The sequence below is a fragment of the Ictidomys tridecemlineatus genome, chromosome 10 (assembly GCF_052094955.1).
Source record: "Ictidomys tridecemlineatus isolate mIctTri1 chromosome 10, mIctTri1.hap1, whole genome shotgun sequence".
NCBI lineage: Eukaryota > Metazoa > Chordata > Mammalia > Rodentia > Sciuridae > Ictidomys > Ictidomys tridecemlineatus.
Window position 1 is genome coordinate 88,073,526 of NC_135486.1, and position 23,792 is coordinate 88,097,317.

Sequence of the window (23,792 nt, forward strand, 5' to 3'; positions counted from 1 at the left end):
TTTTCTACAAATATCTCTGCCAAGCCCAAGGATAGAAATTAACCACTCAAGTGATGGTCAAGTGATAATTTTGTCAAATAATATCTCATTATATTTGTATAGGAATGCAGGACCAAAGGAATGTGCACAATGATACTGCAGTCATTGATCTTTTCTATTGTTAAGACTAAGCCTGTAAGAATAGTCTCCCTTCATAGCAACTCAAAATTTGGATGTATGCATCTGCTTTCTATAATTAGTTGAATTTCCATAGATCTAGTACCATTCTAAGGAGAAAATATATGTAAAATATATGTAACTTATCCATTGAATATCCCAAGCATAGAGCATTCCATTGCTTCTTAATTATTGCACTATATAAATGGAGCATCTGGGAATGTGCTTTGAGATCAATCTAAAACCTATACAAAAATTAAAACCACTCCAGGCATTTCAATTGACATTATTTATCTCAGGAAGCTAATAACATAGGTGATAGAAAATTGGGTAGTCACCCATTCAATAGTGAAGCAATCCAGAGATGAGGGCTGGAAGGACTGAGAGGAAGTAGTGTAAATAGAGCTAGAAGCCACTATACCCAGCAAGTGGGAAAACTACAAGAGGTGCTGCATGGTGGGAGACAAAGCTAGAATCATATTGTAAGAAGATGTTTCATAGATCTGGGACAGAAGAGAGGTGATAACCACTTTCATAAAATGCCCCCCAATGCAGAGAGAATGAATAATGACTTCAATTCTTCTTTCTTACAGCTTTTCAATAACTCCCTAATACCTCTCATAATGTCCTTATCCCATTTTGACCCTGTGTAGCATCACACACTATTGTAAACACACAGAGTTAAAATTCAAATTTGTATCACTGTAGTATGTTGACTCCAGTTCTTCAGTATAAATGCCAAAGGGTGGAATAACTGTGTCATTTATGGTCACATTTCTAACCTTTTGAGGAATTCCCATATTGTCTTCTACAATGGTTGTACAAATTTGCAGTTCCAAAAACAATGCACAATATGCATTTTTTCCTCACACTCTCAACATGCAGTTATTTTTATTAATATTCTTGATGGTTGTTATTTTAACTGGAGTGAGAGGAAGTATAAGTATAGTTTTGATTTCTCAGTGTTTTTTCATATATTTGCTGGCCACTTTTTCGCTTCTCTTTATATATGTATGTGTGTATGTGTGTGTGTGTGTGTGTGTGTGTGTGTGTGTGTATATATATATATATATATATGAATGTCTGTGTAGATAACTTGTCCATCTATTGATTGCGTTATTTGATTTTTAGATGTTAAGTTTTTTAACTTCTTTGTTATTCTTGATATTAATCCCAACTATTGTCAGAACAATAGTTGGCAAAAATTTTTCTTCCATTCTGTAGGCTCTGTCTTCATGCTTAAGTTTTCTCTTCTGTGCAGATGTTTTTATGCCATCCCACTTATTGATTTTTGGTTTTATTTCTTGAGCTTTAGGAGTCTTATTAAGGAAGTCGGTGTCTGCACTAACATGTTTAAGTGTTGACACCATGTTTTCTTCTAGTAGTGTTGAAATATATATATATATATATATATATATATATATATATATACACATTGGCAATTTCAAGATTTCTGGTCTAATTCCTAGGTCTCTGATCCACTTTGAGTTAATACATAGTGATATTTGCACACACATATTTATGCAGTACAATTTAAAATAGCTAAATTATAGAACTTAACTAGGTGAAAGCCTAGCTGTCCATCCAAAGAAGAATGGATAAAGAAAATGTAATCTTCAAACACAGTAGAGTTTTACTTAGCTGTAAAGAATGAAATTATGTCATTTCCTCGTAAATGTATGGAACTAGAAAACATGATAAGTGAAAGAAACCAGACTCAGAAAGTCAAAGGTGAATGTTCTCTCTCTCTCATACAGAATCTTGAGAGAAATTAGAAATGTTAAAAAAGGGAAGGGGTCTCATGAATAAACAGAAGAAAAAATCGTGGAGGGCAGGGGAAGGGAGAAGGAATGAGAAAGTAGAGAAACTTTCAGAATGAAATTAACCAAATTATACTATTTGCATGTATGAATGTATCACAATGAATTCAAATTTTACATACAACTCTAAGGCATTAATTAAGAAAATAATAAGTAAATAGTAGGAAGACCAGTAGAGCAGAGGGAGGGAACCAGGGAGTGAGAGGAGGAAACAAAAGGTGAAGCACTGGGGATTAAAATGTTATATGCGTTTATGAATAAACCAAAATAAAACCCACTATTATGTATGACTATAATGTATTAATATCTCTATAAAACATTTTCAGAAATCTATCAAATTTGCATGTAGCTGAATTTAATTTTTGAAGTATTCAAATATGTTACTGTAAATTTTTATGTTTGTTGCAAATTATAAACAAATTATAGAGCATGAGATTTCAGATTACATATAGTTGCAATGAAGGAATTAGACTTCCTGGTGAAAGATTCTCATTCTAAAATTTAGTTTAAAAGGTCAAAGTCTTAGCCAGGCATATTGGCACATGCCCATAATCCCAGTGGCTCGGAAGGCTGAGACAGGAGAACAGCAAGTTCAAAGCCAGCCTCAGCAATGTTGAGTGAGACCAGCTCAGTGAAACCCTGTCGCTAAATAAAATGCAAAATAGGGCTGGGGATGTGGCTCAGTGGCATAGTATACAAAATAGTTTAATGGTTAATAGTTGTGTTTTAGAACCAAACAAAAGTGAGTTTTAATATAATAACTACTTGAACATGAGAAAGTTATTCTACCCTTTTAAACTTAAATTTTCTTCTCTGTAAAATTTCTCCAAATGATTTGGTAAGAAGTAAAAAAATAATCCTCAAATAAAATGTGTGTATGATGCTGAGCAGGTATAGTATATGACACTTAGTAATTTAAATAATAATTATTAATACTTTAGTAATTGAAATAATATCACTGTTCAACTATTCCAGCATTTCTTCCCTCACTGTACTTCTTTTCTGCTTTATAATGATGTCCCTGCTATGTAAAGTGAACTAAAATATCAAGGCATTACTTGAATTTTCTTGCAAATATTAAAATAAATTTCATAGATTATTCAACTCTTTCCTATATTTTTGTCCTAGAAAATATTCTCTCTTTACATACTGTGCTACATTAAAGAAAACACTAAAAACAATTAGAAAATTATGCAAACAAACAAACAAAAACATGGCGTAGGAAGCAAGGTACTTTGGTGTCTTTCTCCTCAATGCCACCCCTGTATGAATCAACCTCATTTCAACAACAGCCTTTAGGGAAGGGAGCATGGTTTGGGAGAAGGGAAGAGGAAGGAAAGGTACTAGAGACTGAATTAGAACAAGATATACTGCATGCTTTTATAATTATGTTAAAATGGATTCTACTGTCACGTATAACTAAAAAGAACCAATTAATAAAATAGGTTTTGTCCACATAATAATACTTTGCCCTTGCCCTTCTTCCATTTTCTCCCTATATCTACATTATCAATGTTTTGTATCAGGCCCTCAATCACATGGGTCCAGCATTACACAGCTATATAAAAGCAGATAAGGCCTCAAAATAGTCTCTCTTGAGCTTATCTCTTACAAAATATACCAGGAGCGATTAGGAGAAAGCTGACCTGAATATCTCCATAGCTACAGTTACGCTTTAAAAAAAAAAAGTTTTTTTTTTTTTAAAGAAAATGTGTTTTTGGAATTCATAGCAAAAAAGGACATAGAATATATAAATAAGATATTTAACAGATTTTCCACTTTTGTAAAAATTGGAAGAATTGATCTAAGCCTTATGAAGCCACTGAATTAACTTAACCATATATTTCATTTTCTAAATATCTTTTACTTGATTTAGAATAGATAATCTTTTGATAGGAAATCTAGGAAAAATCATTTAATAATATTTTTATCATTCTTTCCTTACTCACTATGTCCTCTTGGAACAGATGTCAACTTCCTATACCATCACTATTGACATTTCAGTCTTTGAAATTATCATATCCTGGCAGAATCAAATTCACATCATTTAAATTTTTTATTCCCTGTTCAACTTCAGCTTTTTACAATATTGAGCATTCTCTTGAAACTTTTTTTTTATGGCTACTCTAATAATATAATGTCCTAGTTCAATTTCTCCTCAGGCTTCATCTTTATTTTTTGCAAAATCTTTATCTATTTCCAATAATCATGAGATGTAAGATCATTTTAATTAGAAGAAATATGAGGAATTTATTTTTTAAATTTTTATCTTAAATCCATGATTGTAATTAGTAAAATTCAATGAGAGTAATTATAATTACTTATTATACATATTGTGTGATGATTTATAGGCACTTCTGTTAAATATGTATCTATACACATTATTTCACACTATAAATGCCCTAAGCAAGTATATGAAGCAAAAATTACTGTACTGTGCTTAGAGAGTAAAATAATAATAATAATAATAAGGCTTGGAAAATTTATACAATGTTACTGCATTTGTGTATAGCAAAAGCTAATATATGCCCACAATTTTTACTGTGCAGCACATTTCTATCAAGTCATTCTGTAAATCAGAAAGGGTAACACCTGGCATATATGCCATGTTCATTCACTTTTGTGCTGAAGGGGGGCTGCATTATTGAACCATGGAACTACCCACTGAGCCGGAACAGGGCCTCACAATCCTGAGAGACATGGTACTCCAATTAAGCAGTCATTAATGAGAGAGAAAATTTAAATTTCGCACAGGTCTTTCTCATTTGTAAAATTTACTTCCTATGTTTTACCGAACTGGATCACCCCATAAGTACTATTTACTGATCACAGAATAAATTCTACCACTTTTTCCTTACTAAAGATGAAGAATCTTTTTGAAAGTGTAAAATACCTAATATATGTTTTCACTGTTTTAAATCAAACATCTCTTTTGCCTTTAACCATTCTTACTAGGAGAAAAAATGTAAGTGCGCAAACTTTGTTGGTATATATTCCGTAACTCTGGTATTCGTTACAGTGGTCCATGATAATATTTGTACTCACTTCCAAATACTCTACTTAAGAATTGAGTTGAAACAAAAACATTTGAATTCCCTCTGAGTTGTAATGATTCTTTAAGAGCTGAGCAGAAAAGTTCTCATATTCTTGTAAGAAAAAGCAGAAAGGGGAAAAGAGGAAGCAATAGAGGGAAGGAAAGAGAAGGAGAGAGTAAAGGGAAGGAGGAAGGAGAAAAAGGGAAGGAATTCGACAGAAAAGGAGGAGGGATATGAAAGAAGAAAGGAGAGAAAAAGAAAGACAAGTTAAAAAAAAGAAAAAAAAAGCCCCAAAGTCTCTTCTTCAGATGAGTGTATATATAATGGACAAATAAAAATCAAACTGTTACTCATTCAATGAAAATTTGTTAAGTAATTTTGAGTCAACTTTAAATGATAGAGGAATAGATAATAAAAATAGGAATATTCTCTACTTAAATAGGGTATGAAATCTTTCTTACAAAACATTACATATTCCACTGTAAGTGCATGTGCTTCCTTGGTGAACTTTTCTCTTTGCTCTTAGCCCACATTTTTGGGGAGGAAGTCTGAAGAAAATTCAGGCGACTTACTTGAAAGGATAGTTTGCTTCTAGTACAATTCTGAGAGCAGCTGTTACCCTACTGGGGTAACTGTTCTGCTTTACTCCACATGGTGTCACTCTGTGCTTGTCAAGGACACAATTATCTTCAGTTTAGTTTCTGATGACTTTCATTTCATCTTAGGTTGTGAAGAATTTCACTGATTTTGAATTACAAAAACTGAAAAAAAAATTTAACTGTAAGATAGTGTGATAAATATCCCCAATAACCTCTTACTGTCTTGTAAGCTTTCATACAAGTAGCATCTTGTAACATTAGGAGTATTTTTTGGTCACCAAATTAGTGTACTAAAAATAATATTTCTAAAATGTTTTTGCCACATTTCATTACAAATATTCATATGTATATTATTATGTTATATATTAAAACTAGTAACCAATAAGACTTTTTTATGGGGAAAAACAATATGAAAAAATGATGAAGAAAAATAATTTTTTGGAGATGTATCTTTATATATATCTTTATATATATATATATATATATATATAGTTATAAATGGTTTCTAAAAGCCAACCTCAATCATTGGTTAGTCTTGTCTACTTAAAGGATTTTTTAAAAAATAGCAATAAAATAAGAAAATTTTTAGAAAACAAAGTATTGATCCTTATATAGTCACTTGTCATTAGAGAGCAAGGATTGGACTTATTCTTGATATTGTGATTTGAAACTGCAGGATGACCCAAAGTGAGAAAATATTGAGAAGCACTGAGTTGTAGTGACTGAGATATTCATACCTGGAAAATGGGACCACTTGGTCAAAATGTTTAAGAAGACATTCAGGCAAAGAATGATTGATTGTCCCTTGAAGTTCTTTCAGCTCTTTTTAACTGTAAGATTCTATGCTTCAAAAATAAATACAATTATAGGAGAAGAGACTTGCAAGGAAAAAAACTAGAATAGGTGCAATACTACAAATACATTAAGTAATATAGATTCAATAATAAAGGTCACTTGTGAGCCCATCACATATAGACAAATTGAACAATTTACTTTTTGCATTTATGATTATTTTTTATTATCTTAGATAACTACAGAAAATATAAAATAATCTATACTCTAAATATATTTTAGTTTAGGTAACACAGAAATATAATTTACATTCTAGACTTGTGTTTTTAAAAGGGTTAAACAATTTATTATATGTGGTCCTTCAAATATAAATTTAAATTAGTTACACATAATTAGAAATCCGAACCTTTATTACATTGGCACTATCATCAAGTGCTTAGTTGCCACACATGGTTCATGACTACCAAGTTGGATGGTTCAGGTTAAAGACCATTTCAATCACCACAAAAAGTTCCCTTAGCCATTGTTGTTTCAGGTTCCACTCCATGAAATGGTGTCATATTATACATAATGCTTCACTTCCAAAATTTCTGCTTAAAAGTTTATTGAAGGAATTTTTAATTATATATATATATATAAATGTACAATCTCTGAATATTTTATGTAAACTATATGCAGTTTCTGATCAGCTGATAGAAAAAAATTGAAATCTTACCTGTACATTAGTATGTTTTTTTCTCTCCAAAAGTTTGTAAGCAATGCAAAAACAGTTGTAAAATTATTTTTCTACCATAGCATCTATGTCAAATGTTAACAACATGATATGAAATTAATATGCAATTATAGAGTATGATTTATAAAATCAAATTAAAGATTAAATCCTAGAAGACATTGTCATTCCAGAAAGAAAAATGCAAAAGCACCTGAAATTCTAGGTACTTTAAATTCTACCCAGATACAATAAAATTGGGAGTAGGACTTTTAATCTATTTTTATGATTATTTCATTACATGATACAGATGACTTAGGAATATATTTTTATTATAATTACTATAAATAAAGAGTGTGATGTAGTCTTCCAATGGCATTTTTATATTTATATATTTATCCATGTATGTATTTAAGAGTTTTTCTTCCATATAAATTAGGTAATACTAAGGGCATTATGCTCCACCTTCATTTCCTTATCATTTAGTACTTTATTAAATAAACATTAAATAATGGTCCTCCATATTTTGTGCTAATTGTGAGGTGTAACAGTAAATAACGACACACATACAATTAACAGAAAATTGTAGGACAATATTATCATTGAGCTAATAAAAAATGAATTGTACAGAGATCTATGACAGCATGTAAAAAGTTCATTTAATCCTGCCTTTCATTATGAGAAAAATCTTCTTGGAGGACATCATTACTGAATTGATATAAGAAAGAAGAGAGTTACTCAAAATTAAACAGGAAGGGGTAAAGACATTCCAGTTCTTAAGAGAGGAAATATTATGTAAAATTAATAAAATTACAAAGAAGATAGCATGTTAAAGAACTCTTGAAAATGTGCAAAGAGGCTAACATGAGGGAAGAGATTAGACCATGAAGATGCTTAATTTCTACTAAGGGTTGCCATCAGAGAGATAAAAAGTTGCAGTTTGGAGAATGGGTTTGAAACTAGCAAAATTGCAGTCAGGACACATTTAGGAAGCTGAGGAAAGAAGAGAAGATGAAAAGTAGGCAGATTTGTGGCAAATTGGAAGAGTAAGAGATAAACAGAAAGCATTGATCTGTTAGGCTGGGGTTGTAGCTCAGTGGTAGAGGAGCACTCACCTAGCATGTGTGAGGCCCTAGGTCTGATCCACAGCACCACATAAAAATGAATAAGTATAATAAAGGTATTGTGTCCAACTTCAACTAACAAATAAATATTAAAAAAAAGAAAGAAAGCATTGACCTGTCACTCAGGGATGTGGTGGAGAACAGGTGAGGTAACATCCCCAAATGTGTAACTAATCAGTCAGTATCATACTAATGCTACCCTATCTCATACCTCTCTGGTTAGTCAGGATCTAGGCTGCAAATGTCTTTAAATTGCATTCTGTTCTTCAATGTTATAATGAAAGAAAAAAAATTAGGGGGAGGCAGGACAGAGTGACTGAGGGAGGAAAACAGAAGAGAAAAGAGTAGTGTAAAGAAGACAATAAAATAAAAATATTTTGTTTCATACAAATCTGACTTTTAATCTCATTTATACTATTTGAAGACATATAAATTTGAAGACAGGTATATAAATTTTGATAAATTGCTTACTGTCTTCAAACTCATTTCTGTCATTTGCAAAATGTGATTTCATACATATTTTACTAACTAGTGTGATAATATCTGTAAGGTACTGGCATAGAATAGACACCCAACCTATTGAGAAGAGAGTTATATATACAAACATATGTTATGTTTCAAGGTGTCTTCGGGATGTGTTGATTCTCTATTTTATGACTATTTTATGTCAAGCATAAAATCAAATAGAATAATCAAGAACACAGACCAAGATACTAGATAGAAGCTGTTGTGTGTGTGTGTATGTGTGTGTGTGTGTGTGTGTGTGTGTGTGTGTTTACTCTTGCATGTGCATGTTTGAAAGCATCAGTAAACATCTGGTGGGTTCTAGGAACAAATTTTTGGATTTCCATTTAGAATGTGAGCCCTATATTCATAGATGTTTTTCCTTAAAGATTTTTTTTTGATATTTTTTATGAGGCTGCTGAAAGCCTGAGAAACCTGAAGAGCTTTCAGACATCATGTAGAGTCAAGAGGACAAAAAAATGGAGATTTGGGCTCATGAAGGAAAAGGAAGTAGTTACTACCCAGGCATTTAGCTGGGGCCTCTTGAAGGACCATATGCAAATAATCAGGGTTAGTCAGAAATAGACTAAAAATTCAGAAGGCTTCCTATGGATCAGCAATGACTAGCCTATAATAGGTACAAGATAATCTTCACCTATCTTAACCTAACTGCTTGTCTGTAGATGTGGCTCAAGCAGTAACACGGTTGCCAGGCGTGCACGGGGTGCTGGGTTCCATCCTCAGCACCACATAAAAATAAAATAACGATGTTGTGTCCACTGAAAAATACAAAATAAATATTTAAAAAATTCCCTCTCTCTCTCTCTCTCTCTCTCTCTCTCTCTCTCTCTCTCTCTCTCTCTCTCTCTCTCAAAAAAGTAATAGTAAATTATCTGTGGAAAAAGACTATATACATACTATAGTTTCTTCATACACAATGTCCATAATTCAGTAGTATTTCAATCATATTAGGACATGACTTCTCATAGATTGAAAACCAAAAGAAAAATAGATCATAGAAACAAACTTAAAGCAGAATCACAAGAAATAAATTTATTTAGAATTTATTTTACAGTCCTTAAAATAATTGTGATGAAATTTTTGAAGAAATCAGATGTTGCACTAGAGAAATGCAGAAAACAAACAAACAAACAAAGTTTACTATGAAAGTATAAAAAATAATCAAATGTTTGGGCACTTAAAAGTGCCATAATTGAAATTAATATTCTATTACATGTGTTTAACAGGAAATTGAACACTGCTACAGAAAAGATTAGAAAACTTGAAGATATATCAGAAAAAAATATCTGGACTGAGAGTTAGAAAGGCTAAAGGTATAAAAACATTTTAAAGAGTAAGGTACATGAGACATAGTAAAAATATTCAGCACAGGTTTGTATTGGAGCTAAGACAAAAAAAAAAGGACATGGAGAGAATGGTATAAAAATTTTAAAAAGATAATAGCACAGAATTTTGCAAAATAAAAATCTTCAAGTTTAAAATGAATGGCCCAGCCAAAACAGAATAAATGCAAAGGAATTACACCTAGATATATCATATTGATGACTGGATTAATTAGTTTCAGTAGATGTCTTAGAATTGTGCATGAACAAAGACCTAACCAATTATAATGAAGGCAATTGTTATTATTATAATAATATACATATTATTGTATTTATAATTAAGTTTGTGTTATAAAAATTAACACAATCTAGTGAAGAAATTTAGAAAAAATATACCATAATGTGTTTCTGAGATATTAATATGAAATGTATTAATATCTTCTGTTATATATTATTCAATATTTTTCATGTGTATTGTATATTTCCTTAAAATTTTTCAAAGCAAATTATTTAATTAAATGATTATACCTAGAAAAACTATTATTTCATCATATGAATTAGAAAATACAGGTCTAAAACATTGAAAATTTATATGTAATTGAACGAAGTCCTGGACAAAGGGGAAGGCAGTGTAATTTACAATAAAGAATAAAATAAATGAATGTATTGGCACTTATCTAAATGCAAACAATGAATTTAAAAGATTGAGAAGTAATGAGTGCTAAGCAATTGAGAAAGCATGAGATTTTCTTAGGAAAATCTACCTATTCTAATCTGGGAGTTGGAAATAAAATCAGGAGCTTCTTAGGAAGCTTAAAGTTTTCCTTTTCGTTTTATTTATTTATCCTAGGCAACTAGCACTTGCTGGACCTAAAGAGGCAAATAGAGCTGCTGTCTGTGGGAAAGCATAACCAATTTTATCATCATCTCTAAGTCTCCATGGATGAGGATTAGCTAAATATAAATTCTCAAAGACATCCCCCCACCACCACACACAAGGAAAAGAATCACTATAAAATAAACAAACTAGAAGTACAAACAGCAGATTGGGGAAATATTGGGTTGAGAACATAAAAAATGATATAGAGAATAATTTTTTTAAAAAAGTGAATTTTTAAGAAATGAGAAATTATCACCAGCTATGAAAAATGATCATTCAGTTAAGGGAAAAGACTAAATAGAATTTCTAGAAATAAAAACTAAAACAATTGAAATGTCTGACTTGGTGATCAGATAAGTAGAAGATTAGATACTATTTGATAAATGATTATTACCCCAAAGTTATATCTACAGATAGTATTCAGAGTTGAGCAGAAATGATAAGAGAGATGAACAAAACAATGAGATTCTCTTGTTAACTTTCCACAATGGGAAAATGTATAGAATGGAGAAGGGGCAATGATCCAAGAGAAAATGCCTGAGAATTTTCAAGAAATAAAAAATAATAAAGTAAAAGATTATGGATAAGGAAAACAACCAATATAAAGCAGCATAATGTAAATATACAACTAAGTTCACTTCAATGAACTTGCTGAATCCTAAGGAATAACACACCATATATAAATGTAGAAGAGAAAAATCCCTCACAAATTAACAATCAGAATGACAGCATACTTCTCAACAAGAATAATAAAAGTGAGGACAAAATGGAATCATAATTCTGAGAGTGTTATCAACAGAACAACACTAACAGAACTTCTGAAAGATATATTTTAGAAAGAAAGTGAATCAGAGTCAAAATGTATGGAGAAATTGAGAGCAAAGTAAATAATAATACTTTCTAAATAAGTTCTTCATCAGCAATTAGAGCAAAATAAAAACTACAAAGGAGTTTTTCCATTTTATTTTCTAAAAATGGCAAAATATTTGAATAGATGAAAAGAGAAAATTGCATCAAAAATATAAACCTAAGAAAACAAAAGATATACAAGAAGAATAATGGTGTATGGAATAAAACATTATAGAGATGAATTTGAGACTAAGTCATTTCAGAGTTTTCATTTTTATAGATATATTAAAAACCATATTATCAACAAGAGATCAAATTTGGAGTTTGTGGTTCCCCACCCCAAGTCTTTGTTCATGATATTACTGAGTGCTACAATTAGTTGTCCAGATAATAGAAAATCATTGGTAATGCTTTATGTCCTAATTGTTTTAACATAGACACATGGTGACCAAGACCCATATTAATTGATATCTTCCAGTAAAACAAAATAAGAATAGCAGTATTTTATTGCTTGAAAGAATGTGAGTACCATTGACCTTCCTTTATAAAAGAGCTATTTATGTCTAAATTAAAAGAAACAATTAAATTATGTCCTTAAAAATGAAAGTTAAATTCACAATTAAACATCTGCTGTTAGATCATGGTTTGCTGAAGCTTTTGAGGTGGTTCAAGGGACCCATATTTTCCTGTGATAGGGAGTTAAAATGTCATAAGGACAATGTCATATGATTCATTGCTGTTTTTCCTACATTTTGCTAAAGATAAATATTTTCAACTATTGTTTATTAATCTCACACTAAAGTTTAGATAGGCCAGAAGATCCATTTCTGAGACTATAACATTGTAACATTGTAAAATCAGAAACTCCTACCTGTGCCCCAAAATAAAAAAAAATCAAATATTAATTCTCCATTTCTGTGTGTGTGTGTGTGTGTGTGTGTGTGTGTGATCATAGTGTAAATACAAAGTTCTAAAATCACTTGAGAATCATCAACAAAGCTTCTGAGTTTGGTGACTTTTATTTGGACCAAGTATAAGAATGTCAAGGACATAAGTTTCTAATAAATATACATAGACAAAAAGCATGTTTTTATTTTTAGGAACTCACAGGATTAAGAAAGAATTTGTTCACTTTTTGCTGGTGAAAATTTCAGTTCCTTAGGAAAATGAAAACTAAATAATTCACATTCAGCACACAATGATCTTAACACCAGTGTTCTTGTTGCTAAAATGCTCTATGAGCCAATGATGGTCACCACTCGGTAATGTCACCTTTTGAGATTTGGATATGATTGGGATTTTGCCCTCAGAATAATGCAATTTTATACGCACATAGTAACTGTGACTATGCTCTTTCAAGAGTTTCTATGACTTCTCAAACAAGAATGTAAAATAATTTGACAACTTGTCCATCTGGGAGAAAATAAACTACTCTCTGCCATGATAAGGTGTGACTAATTTGCTATGGGTTTTTACTTGGTACTTCTTTATGATTACCCATTCTACATTATTCAAGATGATGTCATCATTCTTTTAATTTGACATCCAGTACATGAAATTTTATTTCCCTTAGAAAATTCCCAAGGGGTAATAGTAAGTCATGTAGGCAATCATATCTTAGCCATATAAGGACCATTATCTAGTCACTAACCTCTCTTCTCAAAATAATTATTCATAGAGAGTTTTCTGCAGGTATTGTAGCACTCTCTTTTTAGTCACTGTTTTCTACCTGTGACTCTTTCTCTGCAGACTGTTTCTTATTAGATAGATATAATTTTTTTTCTCTGTTTAGGACATTGCTTAAAATTCGTAGATTAAATAATTTTTAAAGATAAATAATAACACACAGGGACAAGCATGACTATGATTGGAACACAACTTCTTCTGACTTATCTCAGTAGCTGAAATCCTCAAGATCTGTTTTAATAGCACACAGATGTAGGCTTGACAACAAATAAACAAAGCCTTGGTGAGAGCCATAAATGAGGACCAGTGGTTGTCCAGTAGACAGACAGTGAGATGCCTTTTGCCTCTTCCGAGAGCTGAATGGGTTTTGACCTTGAAATAATGATATCAGGTTTCATGGAAGTCACTAACACTATAAATTTCTACCCCTCTTCACAAGAAAGCCATCAAGTATTCATTGAGTAGATCAAAATTTTCAGAAATAATAGTAGTGGCTCTCCACCTGAATCTCTGCATTAAACACAGCTTTTTCACAAGGATACATCTGATACCAGTTCCTATACATGAGAAATGGATGACCTATGCATTTTAGCAACTGTAGGTTGTCAACTCTAGAGATCCTAAACATCACAAAAAAAGATATATAGAGAGAAAGAATAAAGGAACAAGAAATAATTTTTCAGACCTTTGTCAGACATCTAAAATACTACGATTTGGATAATTTAAATGTCAGAAAAGATTTGGGGCAATCCCTAGGACTAATCCATTCAGAGCAAAAGTTATTAAAAATTTCATTCCTTTATAGATTATGTGATAGCTATAGTGTCAAAAATAGAAACTATGTCTAGACTTATGTGGTCCTTTTAAAATAACCAACTTAAATTAAAAATATATTATGTAATTAATATAGTGAAAATCATTGATGAAGATAAGTTTATGGATGTGCTTGCATTTCAGACAGTAATAACTTATAATGAAGGTATAATTATTTGCAAATTCATTTGGATTATTTTTTTTTCCAAATCAATGTGCATACATAAGAGTGGTCCCTTAGAAAGCTAAATGTAACAAAGGACACACAGATTTGCCTAGAGGTAATTTATGATATTAAATATGAAATTTTAATGTTCTTATTTGATTATTGTATCTCTTGCCAAGTTGTTCATAATTTTGTAACATATAAAGCCCAACCGTGAAATTAAGGAAAAAAAACTACCTCAAAGTTTTTCTTTTAAATATTAGAAATAGGAACTTAAACATGAATTTTCCTGAGTTTTCTGGGCATTTGTTTAAAATGATTACATAAATATGGCAAATGTTCATCATGATTCTTCAGTCAAATAACACAAAATCATATATAGGTCCTCATTTTACCTTTTTTTTTAAAAAAATTCTGCTTTTATTTTTGAAACGATTACTGCTTACTCTACTAACATTTAAACACAGAGATTATACTGCAACTTTAGGCTACCTAAAGATAAATTCCTTTTAAATTGTTACAGGAAACTTTATTTTTTACACTGTTTTCTTTGCCTGAATGTTGAAGGATGTTAAAAAATGAAAAAATCTTATAAAAACTGGTAGCTCCTTTATGTCAGCAAAAAGTCTGATGTTATATTTTATTACACAGTAAATGAAATAATTTTGTACTGTATCAAATGTGTTTCCAAATGGGAAGCCAAAACCTACATAAACTCTGTTTTGCCAAGAAATTTTCTGCCATGGTTTTCACTGTTGATATAGAGTCTAAATGAAGGCCTCAGATGGAGAGGGAAAGTGCATCTTTACATCCAGCCTTCTTGGCAACAGAAGAAAGTGCTATATTGTTCTTCACACAAACCATCCCCGTTAGAGCTCAAGATGTTCTTTTCCTTCTAATCCTCATTTGTACCCCTTAGCCATTTGTTTAGAATTAAATTAACTGCAATTTGGAAAATGTGGATGAAAGGTAGTGCATTGAGTAGATATCACATGTTTCCTGAATGGTGCCTGTTCGGCCTCTTTCACGGCCATTCATTGTGCTTGAAAGGGTGTAGTGTGTGAATTGTTAGACTGTCACTCCGCAGAGAAGTCTGGCAGACAGTATTACCATGGAAACAGCAGGAAAAAGACAATTAACAAAATGGTTCTGAGCTTTTCTTCCTATTTTTTTTTCCTACTCTTTGGTTTTAGGGGAAGATATTACCCCTTTAAAATACACACTCATACATACACACATATGCCCATAAACACATGAAAAAAACAACATTTTGACTTCTACTCACTAAATCAGATTCTTCTATAGATGGCCTCAGTGAATCCAAACAAAATCATACTTCTATTGTAAAATATTTATAAATGGTTCTCTCAACTTATTCCTCTCTTCCCCCTCTAGTTTTTGTTCCTTTCAGACACTAAAAGAATTCTTTGGAAATATCCTTAGGTAAACGACTGTTAATGAGCAGAGCCTGTGATTTTAACCCTGGCACATTCATTGGACTTTTAATTAGTCCCTCTTACCATCACTCCTATGACAGAAACACAATGTGGACCTAAGAGCTTAACCAAAAAGGAGCCTCTCTTTAGATTTCTCAACTTTAGTTTGAGTTGGAACTTCAGGAAAGCCTAGTTATGCATGGCTACTATGGCTAGAATTTGTGACTGAAGGGTTAACATGAGCATAATGGGAAAATGATGTCACCATTAGGACTAAAAATGCATTGCAATCCAAACTTTGTCAGACTTTGATTTTCTTTTAAAACGACCATTTATAAATAAAGGAAATGATTGTACATTGTAAGCATCATAATTAAAGGAAAATATGAGTGGGAGACCCATTGAGCCTATGTGTCAAATATTCTATTGAAAAGAAACATTGTGCTTTGCAGATAAATACTTTATGTGCAAGGAGATAATTGGGAGTGAAAAATCAAATTTCCTTTGCAGTTAGATTTTAAATCTGTTTTCTTTCCTAAGCTTTAGGGGAAAAAAATGCCTTTCTGGAGGAGTCCTAAGTCCAGCAGTGACCTTGAGCTTGCTCTGACTTTAGTGTAGATTAAAAAGAAAAGCTTTCTACAAGAATGAAATATTGTAGTAACTTTTATTTTATAGACTACTTATTGGCATTCCTGAATTTCTAGGTCAGCATCCAGAAATTATTCTTAAAATTTTCCAATCAAGAAAACCTTAACCAGTATGTATGTGTTTTGTAACTTTTTGCTGATATTCTTATATTAACTCAGAATTTTGTTCTCTTTTTCAATATGTTGACAATCTTTATTGTAAAAAGTGTTCTTTATCATAAAAACACAGGAAAGATTTTCAGGCAAGTTCATTTCTCCTTTTCCCAGTTTTAGAATCTGTGTGAATTCAAAGGACCTATTGATTTATGTTAAAAATCATTAGATTATAATTTAACCAGGCTAGACAGATAATTGTCTTTATGAAATAACACAAAAACAGATCCTTAAAAAACTGGAAGATGTTCTCAACTTGGACATTTCGATATTGAAGGATATTAAACATTTGTATTATGAAATAAGTGAAGAAAACTTTGGCATATTGGGCAGTACTTTAGAAAAATAAGTCACATAAAACTTAAATGTATGTATAGCTTTGACCTGAAGTCAAGCAATACTTGGGAATTTTTTACACGCGGGAATCACAAACTTGTGAAAGATTTTCAAATTCTCTAATCCTGTATAGCTATATTTAACTTATGTTATATTTAACTACATGTTAGCTGTATTTATTATAAGTTGTCTTTAAGATGAACACAAAGCCCCGTGAAAGTATTCATGAAATATATGAGAAGATCTTTATTTCTAATTTATGTAGGAATCTAAATTAAAAAGTTGAAGTCTAATCTCTAAAATTAAAAAAATTAAATGGTTTACCTAGTCACTATTATAATATATATTTCATTAGCAAAAACTTATATAACATTAATTATGTGCCAGATACTTTTAGGATGACAAATCTTGGTGATGGCTAATAAACAAGTGTGAGATTGTGAAGATTCATTAGATTGAGGAGGGTCACTATATTGATAGTCATCCTAAGGAATGGCCAGATAATGAGAATAAAGACTTGGTTTTGCTTACTACTCTGGTTGCTTACTATTCTGATGCCTACACCAACATCCAACATAAAGTCCTCAATTAAAGACATGTACACTTAGTAAACAAATCTCCCATGTCACTATTTTGCATAGTGAAGAGTTCTGACTCATTCATCTCTCCACATATCTTTAATATATTTAATTTTTTGTTCTATATTTTTTCCAATATTTTGTACAAAGTTATGGATTTATACATCTATACAACATACATTTTCAAGTTTTTTCCATCTCTTTATGACTCCTGGGATTTTTTAAACTATATATATATATACATACATACACATACATACAGTATGGTATAATAATAAATTATAATTTGTAGTACTATTTATGTACAGAAAATATAGTTAAAATAACACATGTCAATCTCACTTCCTCTTGTTTTCCATTTTATAGACAATCTTACATTTCACTATATTACTGTATGTTATGGTTTGTATATAAATTGTCCCCAGAAGTCATGTGTAAGAAAATTCATGGATGTTAAGATGTAAACTCATTAGATTACAAGAGTGTTAACCTAATTAGTTGATTAATTTTGTGAATGATGTTTAGATTTACTGTGGTGTATTCATATACGTACTCAGGAAAGCTATGTCAGAATCTGCTGTCTTTTCTATCACTACCTTTCCTTCATTTATATACCTTTCCATCATTTCCCCTTTGCCTAATCTACTGAACTTCTATTCTTCCCCTCCCCTACATTAATGAGGATTAGCATTCACATATCAGAGAATACTCAACTTTGTTTTTCTGAGATTGGCTGATTTCACTTAGCATGATACTTTCCAGATGCATTCATTTTTCTGGGTATGGGGAAAATGGCTAATTGCTTATAATTCACTTTCTGGCTGATGGCATAAAATAATTATTTTTTTATAACTAGGTAGCATTACATTGTGTACATTAGACCACATTTTCTTTATGATTTCATCTGTTGCAGGGCACCTAAGTTGTTCAATAGCTTAGCTATTGTGAATTGAACTACTATAAGCATTGATGTGGCTATGTCACTGTAGTATGCTGGTTTTAAGTCCTATGGGTATATACCAGAGTAAGATAACAGAGTCAAATGATGGTTCCATTCCAAGTTTTCTGAGAAATATCCATACTAAATTGGTTGCACCAATTTGCATTTCCATAAGCCATGTATGAGTGTACCATTTTCCCCACATCTTTACAAACATTTACTGATACTTGTATTCTAGATTGCTGTCATTCTGACTATAGTGTAGTTTACTCTGTTTAGTTTATATTACATTTTTATAGTTGCTAGAAATGTTGAACATTGTTTTCATTTATCTGTTGATCATTCATGTTTCTTCTGTGAAGTGTCTGTTCAGTTCCTTTGCCTATTTTTAATTGGGTTATTTGTGGGGTTTTTGGTGTTTTTTACATAGTCTGCAAATTAATCTTCTATCTGAGGTGGAGGAGGCAAAGATTTTCCTTCCATTAAGGGAAACATAAAAGACAGAACAATGGAAATTGGATGTTAGAAAAAGAAAAGAGAAAAGAGAATCAAGAGGAATAGGTAAAAAGCCAAAATATTCTAATCAAATACTCTAGTCCTCAAAAGACAGTCATAAAAAAAACTACCTTCCAAAAATACTAAAAATTAGAAAAGTGAGTTGAAAATGGTTATGTGTCAATGTTCATGAACCATTTAATACCCAATTATTAAAGAAAAAACCTGAGGGGGAAACAAAAGTTCTTAATGAAAAATAAGGATTTTTTTCTATTGTGATGGTCAAAAATTGTCAATGATAAAATATATTGATTGTTCGTTCCTAATGTCTTTTTTTCATCTTTTTATTGAAGTATGTATTGAATGCAAAGGTAGTAGCCACAGGCTGTTAACTCCTTACTATTTTTGTGTTTCTTGTAGAGTTGCCAATTGGAGTTCAAAAATTCCCAGCTTCCCTTCTCAGCAGTATGTGGTATGTAGGGTTGGAAAGTGTTATCTGCTCCATTCTCAAGGTGAGATCACTGTAGAGTTCTGTGAGAGGAGTTCCTGAATGCAGGAGGTCAAATTGCTCACGTCAAATTATCCCTGGTGCTTTGGTGAAATGCCATTGGTCTGAATACTTTAAATCAGAACATCTCCAGAGTCCACCAGCTGCTGAACAATGCTGGGAGTCTGCACCCCAGAAGTATCCTCTGGGTTCTGCTTATGGATCAGAGGACCTAACCCCTCTTTCTCTGTGTCACACATAGATCCCATCTTTCCTGGCTTCTTGTACTCTATCCCCAAGTATACACTCACTCCCACCGACTGTATCAAATTGCCAGCCTGCCCCAGTTGGTCCTGCCAACCACCAGGCTTAAAGGGTGAGAGGGATCTGAGTTCTCTCAGGTCTGAGTGTCCCATGTTTCCCTGGCTAATACAGGCTCAGCACGGGAATTTCTCCTGGTTTTCTAGTCACACTCTGAGTCATATGGTGGACCTTTGCCTAGTCTAGATTTTGGACTCAGCTTAGATTACAAAATTCTGGGAGCCAGGATTTGGTTCCAAAGCCACCAGCCATGGTCGTGTGGTAGGGAAAATGATGTCTGCTTTGGCTTCCCATTTACAACTGGGAGGGAGACAGAAAGTGTCTTTCCCCAAAAAAGTTATAGTTTAGATTACCAACCAGATCAGTAGGACAGTTTTGTTGATCTCTGATTTCTCTGTAACAAAACATGTCATGGTGCCACCTGAAGTGTGGGTTTTCTTAATCCCCCACTTTGATTTGCCCATGGTGGACCTGCTCTTGTGGCTGCTGGTTCCTGTGATGGATTTTAATCTTTTATTTATTATATTCAAAATCCTGAGTTCCTAAACTGTTCTGAGAGTCCAGTATTAAAGCCCAGTAAATTCCCTCTTTTCACCCTGTTTCACGGGAGACAGATCAGCTTGGAAAGCAACCCCCTCTACTCTGCTATCTTCCCTCTCTTAAGGGATTCTTGAATATGATTTGTGCTTTTTGTCTGTTTATTCCATAGAAATTGTTTTGGGGTGATTGATAGATTCTATTGTCAATTTAGTTTTTCCTCATTGCTACTGTTTCTTCCTCATATAAATGTCTGCACATCTATATCTGTGTGTGTTTGTGTGTGTGTGTGTGTGTGTGTGTATATATATATATATATATATATATATATATATATATATATATGACTTATTTTGCCTACTTGGAAAATTACTAAGATTCAAGAATAAAATAAAGTTTACTCATAGGCCCATCACACATAGAAAACCATTACAAACAATTTATTTTTTGAATTTCTACCTATCCTTTTATTGATTATCTTACATAACTACAAAATGTATGAAACTGTCCATATTCTAAATATATCTTAATTTAGATAACACAGAAATATAATTTACATTCTAGAAATATGTTTCAAAATGTATTGGGCTGTTAGTTATAAATTGTTCTTTAAATATAAATTTAAATTAATTATATATAATTAGAAATCTGATCCTCCTTTGTACTGGCCGCTTTGTCAAGTGCTTACATGTCACACATGGTTGATAACTACAATATTGCACAATTAAGGTCAATGACTATTTTGATCAACACATAAATTCTCTGTGGTCATATTTGTTTTAGGTTCCACTCTACCCATGATGTCACATTATATATAATTCATTGTTTCAAATTTTTCCACTTAAAAGGTTATTGAAGGATTTTTTTCATAACATATAGATGTATATGTATGCATATTTATAATATGTGCACATACTTAAATAAGTTTATATATATCATTAAGTGGTCTCAAGTTGTGTTAATTATATTAAGTGAATTTTGCCAAACATTCAACTTTTATGATTACTATTGCAAACAATATTTGTCATAAATATATGCTAGAAATATTTCTGCATGTAGGAATTCAAATCTGAGTTTTAAGTAGAACAATAAGGCAGGTACAGTAGAGCCAAGGGAGCACATAATGATTACTTAGTAATACATATTCTGTGTTAAAGTTCTTCTGAGATATGTTTCATTTTAGACTTAAATAGTCGTTTACAAAATTTTTTAATAATAGTTTATTAATTTAAAAATTTTATATATACTTAATTAAAATACATATTTTATTTCTGCTAAATATCCAGAGAATTATATAGTTCTCTGTTTCTGATTTGATCAAAAATTGAGAAACTTGTTTTTCCACCTTTTTTCAGTTCTGACTCTAACATATTGTGCAGTATTTCTTATTTAGATGCCATAGATAAAAATATGATAGAATCTTCATTAAATTCTATCCACTCTAGTATATTATTATACTTAGAGGTTAACCATTCAAGATTTCCCTTCCATTTTCTTCAGTATTATCAATTGAAAGTATGCATGCATTCACTCTTTTGAACTATTTGATTTGCACTATTAATCAAGGTAATTTGTTTTTACCAAACTCATTTGTTTTTTCTTAAGCTGTTATTGCAATTTAAAACTCTTATATTCTAATATCCTTGTTCCCTATTTTAACCTCTCAGTATATAATTCCATTAGGGTTTGAAGAAATTTTTTATTAATTTTATTGTAAGTTACTTTGTAATCTTTATAATTCACAATGATAGCACTGCTTAATATTCAAAGAGGTGAATAAAGTCAAAATGCTCTCACACAAGCATTTCAGAACATTGATAATTAAATTATTATTTTTTTAACAGTAAGTATCTCAAGATCATGAAAAAGTTCTCTAGAAAGTCATAAGATACAACTAATGGTTTCTGAAAGAGAAGTCACACCTTTAAAATTGAGACCTGGAAGTTAAAATCCCCACTTAGTTCAAGTACAAGAAATGTAGTAGACTCCTTTCCACACAATACAGATTTTAATGTAGAGAGCTTTTTTTTTGTTTGTCTGCTTTATGTTTAGTTTTTAGTGACAAATCCATATATTAACATGATGTTATACATGTTTATTAACATTTTTCCTAAAGAGCAACATTAAGAATAATAATGTCACATTCCCATGCATTTCAGCAATTATTAGAGTATATTCTAATACTTATTTCAGATGTTAAGAATTCACCTTAGTACTTATTTTGATTGCCCTTTTTTGCCTTTTGACTGCACTTCTCAACTTCATAGGGCATAATAATGAGCATTCTTGACTCATGTAATATAGGATCTCATATTTTTCTGACTCCACAAAATGTTTTCTCTCCCTGTCTATCTCCATGCCGTTATTACCAGCACCAAGAAGTAACTGATTATCCACTCTCTTATCTTTTGTATTGTTTGCCTCAGCTGATTTTACTTCCTGATTGCTGACCTCTTCTTGGCTTCCTGGAATTCAGCCTTCTTTTATCATCTCAGTGCAGTGGGAAGGTTTTATCATCCAAAATTGGCACAATAGGTCTGAGAGGGACCTATCCTTAGTCATTTTCTAGTAACAATCACAATGTCAGGATTCTGAAGAACTTCCTGTTTCATATATAAGATAACACAATATTAGGCATTAGTTTTGTAGCTGATACATGTTCTAGACTCCCATTCAGAGTAATTTTGTTTAAAATGTTAATGTCTTTCTTTTGAATTACAGCCAAATTCACTTTGGACTGATCAATAAGCTTGAATTTCAGGAAACTGACATTGAAGCTTTAGCCCTTCTCACAGGAAATATTCCTATTACAATTTTAGGGAGTAAGTATATACAGTAAATCTATAATTCCATTGAGGCTGCCACCTGCCACTTTGTTAGGGGATACACAAATATTTACAGACTGAATTGTATTGATTTATTAAAGTTTAATTTCTTCAATATGCCTGATCATTAGTGTGATTTCCTAAAATAAAATGAGCCATGTTCCATGGCACACAATTTTAATCTCAGTGACTTGGGAGATTGAGGCAGGAGGATCTCATGTTTGAGGATAACCTCAATAACTTAGTGAGACCCTGTCTCAAAATTTTAAAAAAAATTAATGAAAAGGACTAGGGATGAATCTCAGTGAAAGAATGTCCTCAGTACAAAAAAATTAATAAAATGAAAGCGCTCACATCAATCTTCTATTAAAATCTAACAAGCTTGAATTTCAGGAAACTGACATTGGAGCTTTAGCCCTTCTAATTTTTTTTTTAGATTTTTCCTAAGGCCAGTGGGATAAGAGTCAAACTCCTTTACCTAGCATGGCAGCTGAGGCAGGAGGATTGCAAGTTCAAAGTCAGCTTCAGCAACATCAAGATGCTAAGCAACTCAGTGAGAAC